This window comes from Melozone crissalis, unplaced genomic scaffold, assembly GCF_028551555.1.
Source record: "Melozone crissalis strain CALT ecotype California unplaced genomic scaffold, PUWL_Pcris_2 ptg000013l_1, whole genome shotgun sequence".
Classification (NCBI taxonomy): domain Eukaryota; kingdom Metazoa; phylum Chordata; class Aves; order Passeriformes; family Passerellidae; genus Melozone; species Melozone crissalis.
This window is the reverse complement of record NW_026535791.1, coordinates 19398021-19416268: the sequence shown is the minus strand read 5'-3', so window position 1 is coordinate 19416268 and position 18248 is coordinate 19398021.

Sequence of the window (18248 nt, the reverse complement as noted above, 5' to 3'; positions counted from 1 at the left end):
CTAAAGCAGGGGCACCTTACAGCAGGTGGCACAGGATCATGTCCAGGCAGGTTTTGAATATCTGGACAAGGAGAACTCCACAACCTCTTTGGGCACCACGTTCCGGTGCTCTGCCACCCTCACAGTAAAAAAGTTTTTCCTCATATTCAGAACTTTCTGTGTTTCAGTTTCTTTCTATTGCTCCTTGTTTTGTTGCTGGCAACCACTCAAAAGAGCTTGGCTCTGTCCTCCTTACACCTTTCCCTAAAATATTTATATACATTGGTAAAATCTGCCCCTAGTCATCTTTTCTCCAGGCTAAACAATGCCAGCTCTCTCAGTAGAGAGAAGTTCCAGTCCCTTAATCATATTAATCATCTGCCACAGCACCCTCTCTGGTCTCTCTTGTACTGAGGAGCCCAGAACTGGACACAGCACTCCAGATGTGGCCTCACCAGGGCTGAGTAGAGGGGCAGGATCACCTCCTTTGACCTGCTGGCAAAGCTGTTCCTAATACAGTCTAGGATACTATTTGCCTTCTTGACCACAAGGACACACTGCTGACCCATGGACAGATTATTGTCTGCCTGGGCCCCCAGGTCTTTCTCCACAGAGCTGCCTTCCAGCACATCAGCCCCCAGCCCACACTGGGACATGGGGTAATTCCTCCCCATGTGCAGGGCCCTGAACTTGCCTCTGCTGGACTCCATTGGTTTCTTCTCTGCCCAACTCTCCAGCCTGTCCAGGTCCCACTGAACGGCAGAACAGCTTTCTGCTGTGTCAGAAAGGTCGCCCCAGGTCTATATCATCTGCAGACTTGCTGACAGTGTGCTCTGTCCCTTCATCCAAGTCTTTAATGAATATGTTGAACAGGACTGGGCCCAGTGCTGACCACTGAGGCTCGCTGCTAGGCCTTGGTGTCACTGATCACTGAGACCTACCATTCAGCCACTTCCCAATCCCGTCACTGTCCTCTCCCCAAATCCACACTTCCAGAGCTGTGCACAAGCACACACACATTTACAGATCCCCTGAGCACTTGCATGGCCCCTCTGCCCACCTGGAACCCTTCCCACATCTTGTTCCCCTTACTCATCCCACAGGCCCCTGACTGGCTGGCTGGTCCCAGTGGAGCAATGTGTATGGTCCCAGTGCTGTGTGTGCTCACTGCACACATCCAGCACTCACACACTTGTCCCACAGGTGTCCCACACTTAGAGGTTCCCCTAAGTACCAGCACAGGCCTTCTGCCCACCTGATAACCCTGCCTGGACCCAGGGCCTCCCACTTCCCAGCCGGTTCAGCTTGGAGTTTGCTGGGGAGTGCACACCCCCTGCACATACACCTGGTTTGGGGCAGGTATGGCACTTAGAACTGGAGTCTCTACTTATCCACAGATTCAGTGTGTGGCTTCTGAGAAGTCATTTGAGCTACTTTAGTCCTCAGTTCTTTTTCTCCAAGGCGGTGGTGAGCCCTCCTACTTCGCTGTGCTGTTCTAAAGATCAGAGCACTCAAGTTTAAGGTTGTCAGACATTTAAATAATAAGGCCTAAAAAAAAAAAAAGAGAATACCTTGATGAATATATGGAACAAAATCTCCCTTCAAAGCAAAAGAAAGGAACAGGGAAGATTAAAAAGGGCCCCTCACTGAAGGAGTTCAAAGCACAAAAGAGGAGGAGGGAATTCCTTTCACCCAGCCTCAGTCAGGTGCCCACATTATCAGGACATCGTGGAGGTAAAAGAGAATCAACCTTCATGATGCTTAGAAGGCAATTTATGCAATGTGTCATTACTTGTTAGGGAAATTTCATCCACTACATGTATAGTGAGAAGCCTTTCCTGGTCCAGGCATTCACTGACTACCATGGCTGGACTGCACACACAGACCAACCCTCCATCTACCTCTGGGTATTCACAGAAAAGGAATGTGCATTTGGGGAAGACAGACACAGAACATTTCAGTTGTTCCCTTATTTAGAAAGCTAGGAATGATATTGAAATTAATCACACTAGAGAGATGTAAACAGAGCCTTTGTGACTGACTTTTACAGCCTCAGCTGGCTTTTTCAGAGTCACCATGGATCTGTAGCTGAGCAAAAACAGAACTGGGTCCTATATCCCATTCCAGTAATGTATTCATATCCTTCACGTTTAGAAAAACTAATAAAACAAAATACTTCCAAGAACTTCTATTCTTAGTCTATATTGCCTTGATTTCTTGTGCCTTAGCACATCGCAAAGCCTAAATTAGGATCACTGAGCAAAGCACATAGACCTCCTGCCTGTGAAGAATATGAGATCACACAAAATCAAAGAACCATAGAATGGTTAGTGTTGGAAAGGGCCCATGGGAGGTCATCTAGTCCAACCTTCCTGCTCAGGCAGGGTCCCCTAGAGCTTGTTACTCAGGGCTGTGTCTAGACGATTCTTGCCTATCCCCATGAGGGAGAGTCCCCAGCCTCTATGGGCTATTTGTTCCAGTGCTCGGCCACCTGCACAGTAAAAAAAAGTTTTAACTCATATTCAGGTGGAACTTTCTGCTCATTGCCTCTTCCCCCTATTGCCTGGCAGCCCTGAGAAGAGCCTCTTGATGCCCTCCCTCCCTCCTTCCCTTCAGATACACACCTGATAGGTTTGGCTTTTAACCCCTCTCTAGATCCCTTCTTACATGACTGCTGCTGGTTGACTGTTCAGTCTGGTCTCTGCTTTTCAGTTTGTGATTTATCTTCCTCTTGAAAGAAATTTAAGAACTGCCTCATGAAAGGACAGGGGGCCTTGGTGATTAGCCTCCTTACTTAGCCAGTGCATCTCTCCAAGTAGGAAGATAACTGACAAATAAGATGTATAATACTACAGGACTCCCTACTGTGGCTGCTACCTAATGACTACCTGTCATTAAAAGTGTCTCAGAAGCTTTTAATAAACTCAGGAAAAAAAAAAACCTTTGCAGTGGTTGGTGTCCCAGAAGGCACAATGAGATTTATTAAGAATTTCGGCAGACTTCAGACACCTTGGTGTTCATTCAATTCCCATATTGATTTATGCTAATTTCCATTAAATGTAGCTCTTTGTCAAGAAAGAAAAAATGCTTTTCTTTTCTTTAAGGAGTAAAACATACAAAAACTTCACATTCCCTTACCATGTAATATAATTGAATACTATTTGTTACTTTATTAAGATTGTTAAGGTTGGACATGTCCTCCCAGGAGATATCTCTGCTGAGATTATACATCTACACCCAACACTAATCTTTTAAAACATGTCACTTGGCTAACATTGAAGGCTGTAAAGGAGAATAAACCAATCCAAAAAACCATTTTATATTCTCAGCCACTTGACAGGGAATAGACAGATTTAAACTTGTTGAAATTGTTCTTAGACTTTTTAAAACTGCATTGCTAGTCTTCATTTCCACTTTTACTGCTTTCAGCTAATTTTCTGCTGAACACTAACAGTAATCAGGTGTAATAAGAAACAGAAGAGGACTCACAAAACATATGGACTACATTTTACAAAATTGGGCATAATCTGGTGTGTATGTCCAAATTATGCATGCAGAAACTAATACAAGGTAACAGACTGTGCGCAACACTAATACCTGGCTTGTACTGCAAAGCAGGCATTTGATTAATGAACTGCATATTTCAAGTTTTGAGTGTCTAGTTTTGAAAATTTAGCCCATGTATCCATTTGCTACAAGTAACAGTAATGAGTAAACCACTTTTACTCTTGTTGTCTATTTAAATGATACTTATCCAAGTGAAATAGACAGACATTTGGACAACAGGACAATGGCTGTTTTATCTCCTTTCTTCTCTATCTAGAGACAAGTATTCCATAAAGCAAGAACAGGAACTACAAAAACCAGTTCACATACTGGAGTTTGAAGTGTTCTCTCCAAGGAAAAAAAAAGGAAAAAGAGAACTCATACACAGCTTGTTTATGACGAGAAGAGTGTAAACACACATCTATTTTATTTAACTTGCTAATCCTCTGACACAACTTGTGAGGTGTCTGATCAGCAGGCTTCTTGTTCATCTTCCACTGTAGAAGTATCTCTGCTTTCCTTAGGGGTACTGACAGCTGGCAGCAATCAGAACCATCTAACTGCCAGGATCTCATTTAAAGGCAATGACATTCAGCTACAGAAATGAAAATTACTGTAATTCACTCTATTGTACTGTGCATCTCAATGAAAAAAATGCAAACTCTCTTGAGAATGGGGACATTTAGACCCTTTCTTCTGGAAAGGGTTTTGTTCACTAATCAGTACTTCAGAGGTGAGCAGTGGAGGACATTTCTTGTTCTTGAGCAGGCCTCAGGCATAAAGCAGCTATGCCTATCATAATCCACTTTGGATATGTTGTCTTCAAGTTCAACATTAGGACACAATCTTCTTCAGAATTAGCATAATTGTTTTATTTGTGGTCTTTCAAACAAAGGCAAGACATTTTTCAGCAAATCACACTTTTGAAACAAATCCCTCCACCTACCTGGATTTTCACCTCATTCAGGGCAAGTCAAGTATAAGTTATCCTATCATGTGCTGGAGTAGAGTCTCGTGTAATTTCCTTCTATCTTGTCCTCTCCAATTCTCTAAGAAAGTCAAGCCAAAAGGGTTTTTAATGACAGAGATGGAATGTGAAAGAACTTTTCCTAAAAATTTCAAGTGGTATCAAGCTTTCTCAGCATATTGTTCTGACTTTGAAAAATGTTAGGGGCTTAGTCTCCTAGACCCAGTGTATATTAAATTTCCTGGAACTACCAAGTGGCTTTCCAGCAATTTCCAGCTTCTCCCAGTGTCAGGTTTTGATATAGCACAACTCCCTAGAAAAGTGAAAAAGACAAACTGAATGTCCCAGTGCTCTAGAGAACTTTATATATTGCTGGACTGATGGACTAACAAGAACCAGTGATGGGACTGGCACAATCTCTTTCTATGTCATCACTTGTAATTTCTGTAGAGCAGTGGGGTCTATTTTGCTTCTTACTCAGCATGTTAGTAATTGGTTACCATAGTATGACCAGGTCTGTATCAAAATTTCAACCCATGCATGTCTCTATCATATGCCTATTATCTTTCTTGTCCTTTAAGTTTCAGAGCATTGTAGGCTTCTTAAGCATAAATTGGATCTTCTGAATTCAGTTCTCAGGAAATGCTAGCTACGTCACACTTCTATACATTAGTTCTGAATCTTCAGCTGTGTATTCCAGTTTCTAATTTCAATCAGGATTTTTATCAAATGTCTCCTTTTTCCTGGCATTACATATTTGGCTTCTGTATCACTAACAGATTCTTACATATTTTCAGACTTTTTTTACATTCATCCTTCATGCATTTCACATTTGTGTGAGAGGCCCCACCCTCTGTCCAGCTTCATAGTGTATTGACATGATGAAGTTACTTAACAATTAGCTTAAGTTAATTAAAAACTATGAAGCATAACAAGTGACAGAACCAGATATAAGTTAAGGACATCACGATTGTCTTCCTTCTCATTCATTGCTTAGATGGCAAATGTAAGAGTTACTTAAATTTTTTGTTTGACTTTGACAATCCAGGTGAAAATTCTAGTAGTCTTTTACATGTCCTATTTTTCAGCTTGGATTTTTTTCCTCTACCATTTACTCACAATACTTGTGTTCAGTAGCCACATCAGGGCAAAGCACTTGGATGATATCTTATTTATTCGGTGACAAGTGCCAAATGTTTCTGCATAATAGAACATACATGTAGTTCATTCTTTGGCTCTCTAATTCAAACCCAGTTATTATAACAGTAGATTCCTCACATTTCTTTCTCTCTTTTAACATGACATATTTGCTGTAGTCCAAAACAATTTATTTAAAATATTTAAAAAGTTGACTGTGTTCCCCATTTCATATTAATTGCATAACCTACTGATCAGGTTACCCAGATGATGAGTTGTGCTAAAATTCCACACTGAAAGAGATGCACAAGACTACAAAGTACCCAAAGCTTTGAGTTGTCCTGTACCAAAGTAGACAAAAGTCCAGTTGTGGGAGCTGCAGTGACAAGCTGCAGAACTCAAGTTGTTTTCATGGAATATTCTATGAAAGAATGTATCAAGCAAAACCTTGGAGTAGAGGAGAGCTGATATTCTATCTACTCACTACCCAAATAAATAACTCCACTGATCCAGAAAACTGACTATATTTCCTTCAGCTATAAAAATTAATCAAAATATTATCAGTTCTCCTGTACACTTTTCTCTGCCATTTTTCCTCATATCTGTATACTTTCTCAAACCTATTTTGCAACAACATGTTAAATTTTGCACATAGGATTAGAAGGCATGCATTGAGCAGTTAATAATGGGTACTCCTTTTTTTCCGGTTCCATTTCTGGTCCATTTTCTTGGTATTGTAGAAGGTCTTTGTACAGTTTCCCTAAACTGAATATTTCATCAGTCAAAGGCTAGGTAAATCAAGAGTAGTGAGATTAAAAATGTCATTAGTTCAGCTGTTTATTATTTTTTCCTTGAGGTGACATCAGATACAAAACCCTTGCAGCTTAAAACTGAACCAAGATATATACTGCAACAGATTGCCCATCTGGTGTGACTGCAGAGTATTAAAATATTCTGCAGGCTATCAGCACAAGGACCAGTCAAAATCTTTGCAATCGCCCAGACATCTTATTTCACACTACACAGAGTTGTGTGATCTCCAATTAAGATGTTCAGAATCACCGTTATTAGCTTGTGATGAATGTTGATCATCTCACCCAACCACAACAGTTCTGCATTTCAGCTGTAACCATCCAGCTAACATGCAGTTACTGAAACAAGGTTTTGATCCAAAATATTACAGAAAATCAGGAACTGTCATTTACAGAGTGCGAAATCAAACGACTTTCTAGACTCTGTTGAACACTGTCACTGTAGATTAATGTGATACAACTAAATGATTGCAAAGCCATGATTTACATAAGACTGAATCTGAATGAATATAGCTTGTATAATCTCCCAGTTTAAAATAAATGGTTATACAACGACAACTTTGATTCTAGATACACAGATCATTTTCCTCTATTTCCACCTAAAACATAAATGGATAATTATATCCATCCCCACCTCCCTCTCAGAAGCCATACTAATAGACATGGGCATAAAACATTCAATTATGAGATTGAGCACTTGCATAGCTCAAAGCTAGAAAATACCACAAGTCTGAAAACTGTGTTGAACAATGTCAATTATAAAGTATGGATTATTTACTAAATATGGCAAACATTTAGAAATTAGAACGGGTACTTAGTTACTTGTAATACTAGTCAAAGACTGGAAAGTTAAGTATGAGAAGCAAGCATTGTTTATTCTGAAATATCTGTTCTGGTGAATTTTCTCATGTAAACACCAGCAGAAACTAACAGAAAAATCTAGAAATCAAACAGAGTTCAGGTGTTGTAGTTTTACTGGCGTGTAACACAAGTATCAAGCTCTGTGTATTTATCAGGACATTTATTATTGTAAAATGCCAGAGCTGTTTAGAATGGGGGAAAAAAAGAAATGCCCCAAAAGCTTGCTGTCTCTTTGTGCAAGACAGACAGGAAGGAGATGAAGACTAAACCAGGAGCAATACATCACAATGAGAGAGGCTGTATTTAATTCTTCTCTTCTGTGGGCAGATTGGCAATGGAGAATACTAAAGAAAGATTAAAACAATTAAGTTGTTTGCAGATGCTTACATAGGACTTCTTCATACACTGAATGCCATCTGGGGAGAAGACACAAAGGTACCTGTTTAGAAAACTAACATCTTCATGATAGCACTGCTGTCGTGTACCTATTAGGGAGTTAATTTCTTAATCTTGCAAAAGTTTACCAAGTTGAGTGCAAAGTTCTGCAAGTGAGAAAAAACCCCAATATATTGTAGCAGAAAAGAAGAAAAAAGACAAAACAGAAAACTAGAATAGATTTTGCCAAGAACATGTTTTAGAACACTTAGGTTAGTAGCAGCATTAATTCTTTTAATCACCATCCAAGTAATTCTGTACAACAAGAGAGTGCATTTGCAACTTAACACTTTGCACAGTTTTTGAAGTAGTTTAATATCCATAATGATAACAGCCTGCAGCAAAAGGAGTAAGGGAACTAGTCATTAAACCTTTCAGGGAAAAAAAATATGTCTTCAGTTTTCAGACTATCAAAACCTATTTTCAAAGATGTGCAGATTACCTTGGAATTGTGATTATTCGAGATTTTATTCTCTGAGGATCACAAAAGAATTTTATTGTTAATTCCAAGGAGTCATTAGCATTGCTATTTAGCTATATCTGTGATTCTGAATTAATATGAATATGTGTAATAAAATCTATTGAAAGGGAGTGAATTTATTGACTGAAAATCACTAAAATCCCCAGAACAGTTTGAGAAAATGAGATTTACCTCACCTGCTTTCAGCATTTAAATATACTCTCCTGGTCTAAACCAGATATCAAAGCATCTTCTATAGTCAGTGAAGACACAGAAGGATCTCCAGAAGTTCTTTTTTCCATTTGTTCTAAATTCATATTTTAAGCGTGGATGAACTGATTTTTGTAGATGTTAGTTTTTCTTCACTATATAAAAGTGAGAACTTCAATTAAGTGTTAATTCCTTAATCATAGAAAGAGCCTAGCTTAGTTCTTTACTGATTCAATTGTCCTTAGCCAGAGAATATGGACCTCTCCTACACATAAATGCTACAAAACTGCCACATATTTTGTTTTACAGAACCATACTACTTTGAAATACTCTCATTTCAGTTATATTGTCACTTGTTCCCAGTATTATTACTGACTTGTGACACGAAGGGCCACAGGGAAGTCACATCACCTAAGCAGAACTTGGAGTGATCATTACAGGGACAAGGAGTCTCAGAATGAGTAACACCATTGTGGGGGGGTGGAGGGTGGATGAGTCAAGCTCATGATATGCTGAAGCAATGCAGTTTATTTGGGATCGATACATTCCAGCACTCATTTCTCAGCAACATTCCATACATAAGCCTGCCTGCTGCTTTTGCTGTGAGCTCTTTGCCCTGCTCTTGCTTCTGGGCATGCTGTTCTTCCAAAAATACTCGTTTTTGGTATCCTATTTCCAGCAAAGAATGAAAAAGAGTTGACCACTGTATTGCTTTTAATTATGTCTATTTTGAACCATCTTTGGGGCAACATTCTTCCTTTTTCCATGTTGTAGTTCATATAAAGAAAGCTGCTTGAAAGTATGTGTCATGCACCCAATGCTGTATCTGGATTATTACACCTTGGCTGCCTTATTAATCTCCCAGCATCCTGCAAGCCTGTGCAGACAGATCTTCATATTCCCTTTCTTTCAGTGAGACAAAAAGACGTCTTGGTTGGTGCCTTTGTAAATGGAAAACCTGCATCTATTTGATGTCCAGATTTGAAGCTCACAAAACATACAGTAAATAACAATTTTATGAGCACTTACTGGGGTATAATGATTGACTTCTTGATGACCTCCTGCTTGATGTAAAATCTTGTCAAAGACTTCCCTTACTCCTTCAAGGAGACTTCCTCTTCATTGGAACCAGCACCAATGTTCCATACAAGGGGAAATGAACTCATCAATGAAAACAAATAGAGTTTTGTAGACAGATGTGTATAACGAACTACATTACTTTTCAGAGACTAATAGGCACACTTACAATACTGGATTTTTTTTTTCTCTCATATTAAGGATGGCTGTAGAAGTAACAAACAAAGCTCTTGAGCCTCATGAGTTACTCATCATCCATACATGATGGATTCCTATACGTATCACATGACAGAAAAGACAGACATTCACTCTGCCAGATAGGAACCCTGTTGATTCCACACAGTATGGGACTCCCAAGCTTCTTGTGTTTCACCACTGTGGATACACACAATCATTTCCAGACCCTTGTCACAGTCACTGGAACTACTCCAACCCTGGTCTTGTTGCCATCCCATTGCAGGCATTCCATACTAGTGTCTCCTGTTGCAAAAGTTTCATACCTTCTTGGTTTTTCTCATGGACATCTCCTCAGCACACTGACTCCTTCATCCTCACAGAGTAGCCAACCAACTCCAGTTCCCTTCTCACCCAGCCACCCACCCTTTTATAGCACTCTTCTTCTCATTGGTCACAGCTGCGGCCTGTTCAAGTCAGGTCTGTTCCTCATCTTTGATAACTGGCCCAGCTGCAGCCCCTTAGGGGTAAGATTACTTTCTACACTATCTTTATTTTCTTATATTCTATCCCCCTACATGATCTTTGGCCTGACTTCCTCAGACTTGCTTCATCATCCTGAAGTCGCCTGACAGTCTGGACTACTGGATAAACCTCTGGGCTATCACCTCTGGGCTGGTCTTTCTTTCCTATGGCTGGGGTCAGTGGGATGGGTCCTGGCCAGCAAGGGCCCTTGTCCTGCTGGCCATGGTATCTCCCTCAGCACCACATCCCTTAGGGAAAGCTGGTGTTCACCATGCCCTGACACCTAAACTGAGGCTGCGATTCTGCTCTCTCTAAATTTTCCATTTATAAGGTACAGGAACAATGTCAATTGGCTTTTACTTTTCTGGCAAATACACCTTGGTTTTATAAGTGTCCATTCTGGTTGGGCTGTCATACAATGAACCAAAAGCATTTTGAGACCTATTGCCTATGGCCAGCTGAGGGGCAATTCTGTAATTGCTACAATAAAATTTCTTTCACTTGCCTCCCTCCCCTCAAACACACATCTGACAGCTAATTGCATCTCTAAGTCCTACAGGATATCACAATCCAATACAATCATATCTCCATTTCTGCAGAAATACTTTGTGAAAATAAGTTAAAGTGCTCACTTTTCTTAACCAAGAGCTTTCATTTATTATAACATAGGTGAAGGAAGATGGAAACTTATGAAGTTTGTTCTGATTCACACTGTCATAAAACTGCCACTTAGGAAACTTCCTAGGAAAAAACCCTAAGCTTAGCTGTGCTGCACTGGAACACTACTTGTGATGCAAAGTACACCCTCCAATTACACTCTTCATCATCCTATGACAAGAGATGAAGCTACTATTTAGCATAAGAAAGACAGTGCATTGCACTCTGTAGAAATTTATGACTATGTGTTAAAAAGCCATTAAAAATCAGGTTGTCCATTGAAACTTGCCAAGGAACAGAGCATCAGAAAAATAATATGCAGTTTGGATAGCAACAGGTGACTTGCATTACCCACAAAGTTGCTGATTATGTTTCATATACAATGTATTTCAGGAACTTCCCCAAATGATATATATTAGTTTTTTAAGAAAAGAGGATGCCTTTTTCTTAATCTACATGTACAGTGCTTACTGTAACTGAATATTAAGTTGCAGTAACCATAATATGATAATATCCACTACTCTGGCAAGAGGAAAAAGTAGACTGAGAAACTTAAAGATGGATTAGAATAAGAAAATCAGTCAGAGAGAAATAAAAGCTACATAAACAAATTATAGTCAATTTTGAGACTTCTGCAATACATAACTAACACATAAAAAGCATTATATATGCACATACATATATGTGTTTATCTCTCTTTCCCTCCCTCCCTCTCTCTCTTTAAAAGATACATCTGTCAAAAGAAAATAAGGGATTTCTGAAAGCAAACTGTATCATGCCCTAGTAGAAAGTAATATAAATTATCACAAAGAAAAATGAAAGACAGAATCTTAGAAGGAAATTTGGAAAGTGAATAATAAAAAAATACAGAAGTATATTAAAAAAAGGAAAGTTATGAGGAATTTGGAGAGTTATCAGAAGTAATGGAAGATAATTGCACCCCAGAAGTCTGACAGAAGGCTTGAAATCTTTGCAGTGAATGCCCTGAAAAAATCACTAAGCTAGATCACACTTCCATGGACCCTTATATTCACAATAAAAACCTTCAGCATGTGTGGGGGCATAGAATGTAAGAAAACAAAGATAGTGCAGAAGGTAATCTGGCCCCTGAGGAGTTGCAGCTGTACTAATTACCAAAGATTAGGAGCAGGCCTGCCCTTAACAGGCCACAGCTGTGTCCAATAAGGTTCAGTGCTATAAAAGAGGGGGAAGCTGGTTGAGAAGGGGGTTGGTATTTTCTGCCTGTGCTGTGAAGAAGAAGCAGTCAGTGCTGTGAGGAGATGCCCATGAGACGATGAGAAATCACCAAGAAGGTATGAGAGCTTTGCAATAAGATGACAACAAGCATGATTTTATCTCTGATTTTTTTTTTTTTTAAGACAAAAATTGAACGTTTGCAATAATTTTACTAGGAGCATAACTATAGAATAGGCAAGGTTTGAGCAGATCATTTAATTCTTTAGGCAGCTCTGAAAATCCCACATGAAGTATAAAATTAAGTAACACAGCCTTTATTGCAGCCCATGACACTCAGACCATTTACAATTTATATCACCTGTCAGACTTGGCCTAGTCACTTCAACTAAAGTTAGAACTGAAGATAATTTGGTCTATAATTAAATTACAAATCTGAACTTTATAATAATGTAGTATGCAACGTATCCTAAATAGTGCCACAAATCACATCTTAAATATCCTCGTAAAGATCCATTTGATGAACTGTATAATGGACTTCTTTACTGGGTTTTTCCCATCTAGGCAGTATCTTGAAGGAGGTATATTAGATTTCCTCAGCTGAATGAGAGGCTAGCCTAAAATATTTTGTGAGAAATTATTAGCAACATGTAATCCACAATAAATTGATGAAGCAAACTGCTTTCCTTCTTCTTATATCCTCATCTTTTACAAGGTGACTTTGAAAGCTTCAAGAAGAAGAGTGGTGCTATTCAGACTACAAATATTTCTGAAAGTCCTTAAATTCTAACTAGAAAAGACAAAAAATGAATCCATTGCATGTTAAACTTTGTTTGGAATTTCAAAAGAGTATGACTGATATATCAATAACAGGACTGTGGCATATGCTGTCCTCAGGAATGCCTTTCTTGCCTGTCCATTCTGGAGTAAGGATGGCAATACCTGCAGACTCTACTAAAACCTGCAGGATCTTGCTTTGTTGTTTTCTTCAGTAAAAACTTTTATCCTATAAAAAAAGGTGTTGTAGTATTTTAGGCACAACTCTCAATGGAAATTTTATTTAAGCTTGAGTCATTTAATTAGATCTTCAAAGTGGAAAATACTGCCATGCATACACCAAGATTAGGCCTGAAGTCCTTTGTGCTTCTCTAAAATTCAAGTATTTTCTATAACTGTTGCAAGACACACATTCGATTGACACTTAGCTCTGATACCATCGTGCAAGTGTGACAGTCCAAGACTCCTAATGATAAGGATGGCAATCGGGGATATTCTGGTTTCCAAAAGTATTTCTACTGGTAACAGAAATGAATTGCAAGAAATATGACCATAATATGACTTTCCTGAAATACAACTATAATACTTTTTATATAAGAAAGGGAAGAAAAGAGCTGTTTTCTGAAGACTCTAGTTCAGATATTTTTAAGAAACAAGAAATATATGTGCCAAGAGGTCTGATGAGTTCAGCTTTACCAACACTGTGATTGAAATATCTCAAAGCTGCTTGTTTTTACAGACTATTTGCCAGGCAAGACAGCATTTTCTTTATTTTTTCTTTAGTTATCTGTCCTGCCATAAGTCCCCCTCTACTTCTGCCTAAACTATTATACAAATATTAACTAAAACACACTACTTGTCTTCCAGGGTGCCAGTGAATGATGGCAAACAATTGTTTTGAGTACTGCTAACTGTACATAGCATGCTGGGCAGTCAAGACAGATGAGAGCAGTACCAGGGCTTTAAAAGAGACGCATCATAAGACAAGTGCCATCATATGTTCTTAAAGCATCACATGAGAAAAATGATCTTATTACCAAAGAAGAGCCAAGGGAATATCAAAGAGAATTATTATTTTTTAGCACTGTCTTGGTTTAAGACAATTTAAACAAGTGGATTCTCTAAAATGAGTTACCTCCCCTCAGTTTCTACCAATTTCTTTCCACAATAAGGAATGAATATGAGTAGGTATAAGTGAAAAAATAACTATTTGCTAACAAGCAAAGCAGCAAGAGGCAATATATAGCAGTGAGTAATCGCTAGATAGAAAATTGCTAAATCTCACCAACTCCAGAGGAACAAAGAAACATCCAAAATGTTCCCAAATCTGCTGACCATGTGTAGGGAGACAAAGGGAGAATGGTGTCAGACCCTTTCCAAGGGTGCCCATGTGACACCCAAGTTACCTAATTCCAGGGTTTAACCAAGATTTTTTTGCTCTGGGTAGACACAAAGCAGACAATCCCAACCAGATATTCTTAAAAGGCAAAAACCAGAAAAGTTTACTGGCAAACCTCATGAAATAAAGGAACATTGGCAAAAGAGTAAATGCAACATAACATCACTTAACACAGAAAAGACTTAGCCCAGAGAAAACATAACACCAAGTGAGTTTAAACGTTATGGGAGAAGAGAGTTAGAAGAAGAAAGGGAGAAAACCAGAAAGGCAGGAGAGGCATAGAAAAACAGTCATAGCTCCCAACTCATGGGTTGCAGCGGTGTCAAACCCCAAGAGGTTTTAGCAGGGCTAAAAGACAACAGGCTCCTCCTGTGGTTGGGCTTTTTAAAATCCTGGACCCAGGTGGGACCTGCGGGTCTTGGTCACCCAGGGGCTGGGTCAGGCAACACTGGGGCTGTTCCATCCTGCTCTGGCTGACAGACACTGAGGGGCTGGGGGGTATCGGGGGCACAGCACCCCTCACCAGAGCCAGCTTTGACCCACGCCCTACCACACATTCCGAGCTTCCCGAGATGCCCTGAAACAGACGGCTTTTCCAGTCTCGGACAGCCGGCCACGGGTGACGGTGTGGTCTGGGAAACAAAGGGACAAGGGGGTGGCCAGATCTCTCCCAGTGAGGCAGGAGCTGGTGCAGGAGCTCTAGTGGCCGGTGAGAGGCGCTGGCTGGCTGGGTCAGCTCGGGCGGCTCCTCCTGCTGCCCAGGGCTCGGCTGGGGCTGGAGCGGAGCGCTCTGCGGGCACCAGCGCCGGCCGCCCCAGCCCGGGAACCCGCTCGCTGGGCGAAACTCACTGCGAAGCTGCTTGTGGTGGCGAAATGCAATTTTTTTGAGTGGATACTGTTTCAAGCCCAGAAAAACAAACAAAATGCCCAGCAGGCAAAAAGCCAACTGCCCAAAACAAGCCCTCTGAAGCAGAGCCTGCACCTGCAGCAGCACTGCCAGGCGCAAGCGCAGGCTGGCTCAGGTGCCCCAGCTTTGTAAAGGCACCCGGGGACCGGCACCTCCCAGCTGCCCTAAAATGCCAGATCTTGCCGTGCTGGGTCTGAGAAAGACAGTAACAAGTTTGGGGCAGAGACAGATATGGAATATGATAACATTCTGTGTTACGCACTACAAGCTTTTAGCCTGAACTCAGTTCTCAGAATCTCTTCAAATAGATTCATAACAAACATAAGTTATCCTGATCATGAGCTTAAGCAAAAGAAAAATTCAATCCTTTATGAAGAACGATTAAAACCAAAACCTTTTTGTCACATTTTAGTAGATTTACAATTCTGTAAGCTTTTACAACTAAGATCATAACCATAATCATATATCAGAAAATGCCTAATACATTTTTCTCTTGTAAGAACTTAAGGTTAGTGTTATATTAGTTGGCAAATTTTCAGTTCTTTCCTTTTTCTGATTATCATGATCTTCAAGGATAGGTTTAGCTATGGATTTTAATTTTTCCCAGTCTATGCTAGAAACAGAATGTAAAGATGACACATACTACTACAGGGGCAGTGACACTGGCTAAAGAAGAATCAAATTATGTGCAAAAAAGCCAAAATAATTGTTTGTTTTACAGGAAATAAAACTAAAACCAAATTTTTGTCAATAAAACTTTATTATTTGAACAGAGTATGAATTTTCTCATAGCTGTACCATAAATTTGTTAATTTATTAGTATGATAAACTTACAGCCATGTTCCTCAGTAAACTTAATAGGCTAGACTAGATGAACAATTTGAGATTTTATCTTCCCATTATCCTAATAATGAAATAATATGTTTTGCGAGCCACCCATGCTGTGAAAATTAAGTAAGATCTTATCCACGGGTTACATTTAAGGATATTACATTGCAATAAATTTAAAATACTAATGAGTGTTGTTTCAATATAAAAATACAACTGTTAAAGACTTTCTTAGATAAAACAAAAATCAATTGCCTCTATAAGACATGAGGACGGGCCATGTTTTTCTAATGTAATTTTTATTGGCCTTGTGAGTTAACAATCACATATGTTTTTGTAAGTCCAGTATTAACTTCTTGAATAAGATGGCAGGAAAGGTATAAGATACATATTCAACTGGTACAACTTACAAATAACTATGCAAGTTTGAGAGATTTGGGCAAGAATTGCCTGTTTGGGGCTTTCCATGGGAGAAAGAAGACATTTTCCTGAAAAGACGTTTGCCATTTGCTTGTCTCTGCCAAGCCACAGGAGCTGTGGCTAGGAATGCTTTCCTTGTTAGCATACTTTATTAGAGTAGTAATAAACTAGTAAAAACAAGTTGCTTGCTTGTGAAAACAACTTGTTGCTTGCTTTGTAAAAAGAAGAATAACACTGCTGAAAAAATCCTTCATAACTTTTATGCGACAGGTCAAAAGGATGAATCTCACAAAAGAACAGTTAATTGACTGTTTTATCTTCTTCTTATGGGAAAGAACTAGGTGTCTCCAAATGAAATGTGGACAACTGCCTAAACACAGGAAAGGCTGCCTTTGAAATACTTTGTACAGCAATATATTTGGAAAACTGCCTCTCTAGAACAATGAATATTAGGAGAGTATTCTTTTCTTTTTTTTTTTTTTTTAAGTCATGAGTCACAGTATATTAAAAAAAAATAAAAGAGATGGAACAGAATGCTAAAAGCCTAAATGAATCCATCAGTCTAAAGGACCACTTCTGCAAATGTGCATGGTTAACTTTATGCGCTTACTTTGTCTCGGACTTTCATATTTGAAAAATTCTCATTCCAGAACAAAAATAATGCAAAATAGCCAAGCTATTTGCATGCCCTGGACAATCTGCATGGTATGACTACATAGAATCTCTGCACAATTTTAGTATTAGTGATGCATTTCTTTCTCAGAATTTTTTCCTCAGTCATGATTAATCTTAGTAAACTGAGCTGTTGCAACAGTGTATTTGTTCTGTGAAACACCTAATGAGCACAAGAGGGGCAGTATAAAATAATAATAATAATAGATCAAAAGTACTAACATTTACTTTTGGCTTAGTAAAACCGTCTGATAAATTATTCCCTTCAGTGTTTCTCTGTTATTGCAACACAGTACCTTGAAAGTGATTTATTGGCACAAGCCATTGTGTTCTACCACAGTGCAATTAGGAGGTCCATTTAAACAGCTTTATCATATGCACACATAGCTTGATTAATTTTCTAATCAAATGTTCCAGGAAATCATTAACCATGACATTAAACACTGTTCTGCTAATTATACTCTCCACAAAGAATTCCAATATAAATTTACAAAACATCTATAGAAAGGTGCCAAAGGATGAAACAGTTTAACTTATACAAATAATTACGGCATCTACTCTGCGTGGCCCCACAGCTCCTTGCCCTGCAAAGGCAGAGTCTGGAGCTGAATTCTGCTGTGTTTCACCAGAACTCTGTGTACTGGCAGATGTTACATTTTGTAGGTCACTGCCTGTGTAAGTCATGGTGAAGGACTGAATGACGGAAAAGAAATTCTTCTGTTTAGGAAGTACTCTAGCGGTACAAATGCTGAGTATTAGCATTTTCTTAATGATCCCTAACACTGAGATTTGGAAATAGATTTTCTCCTACATAAGTCTCCAGTTTGCATCATTATTCTAACTACTTTTAATTTAAAATAAAGATAAATGCAAGGTATTGATTGTAGTAATGAGAATTCAATTGCCTTGTAAACCATATGCAATTTGCTAGTTTACAGCATAATGAAATCTCTATTTATGTATTTCCCCGTAAACCAGTGTCTTGCAGGTCTTTCAGTGATGGAAAACAACAGATTGCATTAAACAAATGCAGACTGTAGGTACACCTGTTCTTTTGGCCTTGGCAGAACAGTTAGCAGCTCCTCCACACAGACTGTGTCCATCACAAAACAGAAACTCAGACGCAGGAGGATGATGGAAACACTGCCACTGCTTTGGATAGGGACTGTGTCTCTTCTGTGTCATTCTGCCTTCTTAACCCAATACCTCCA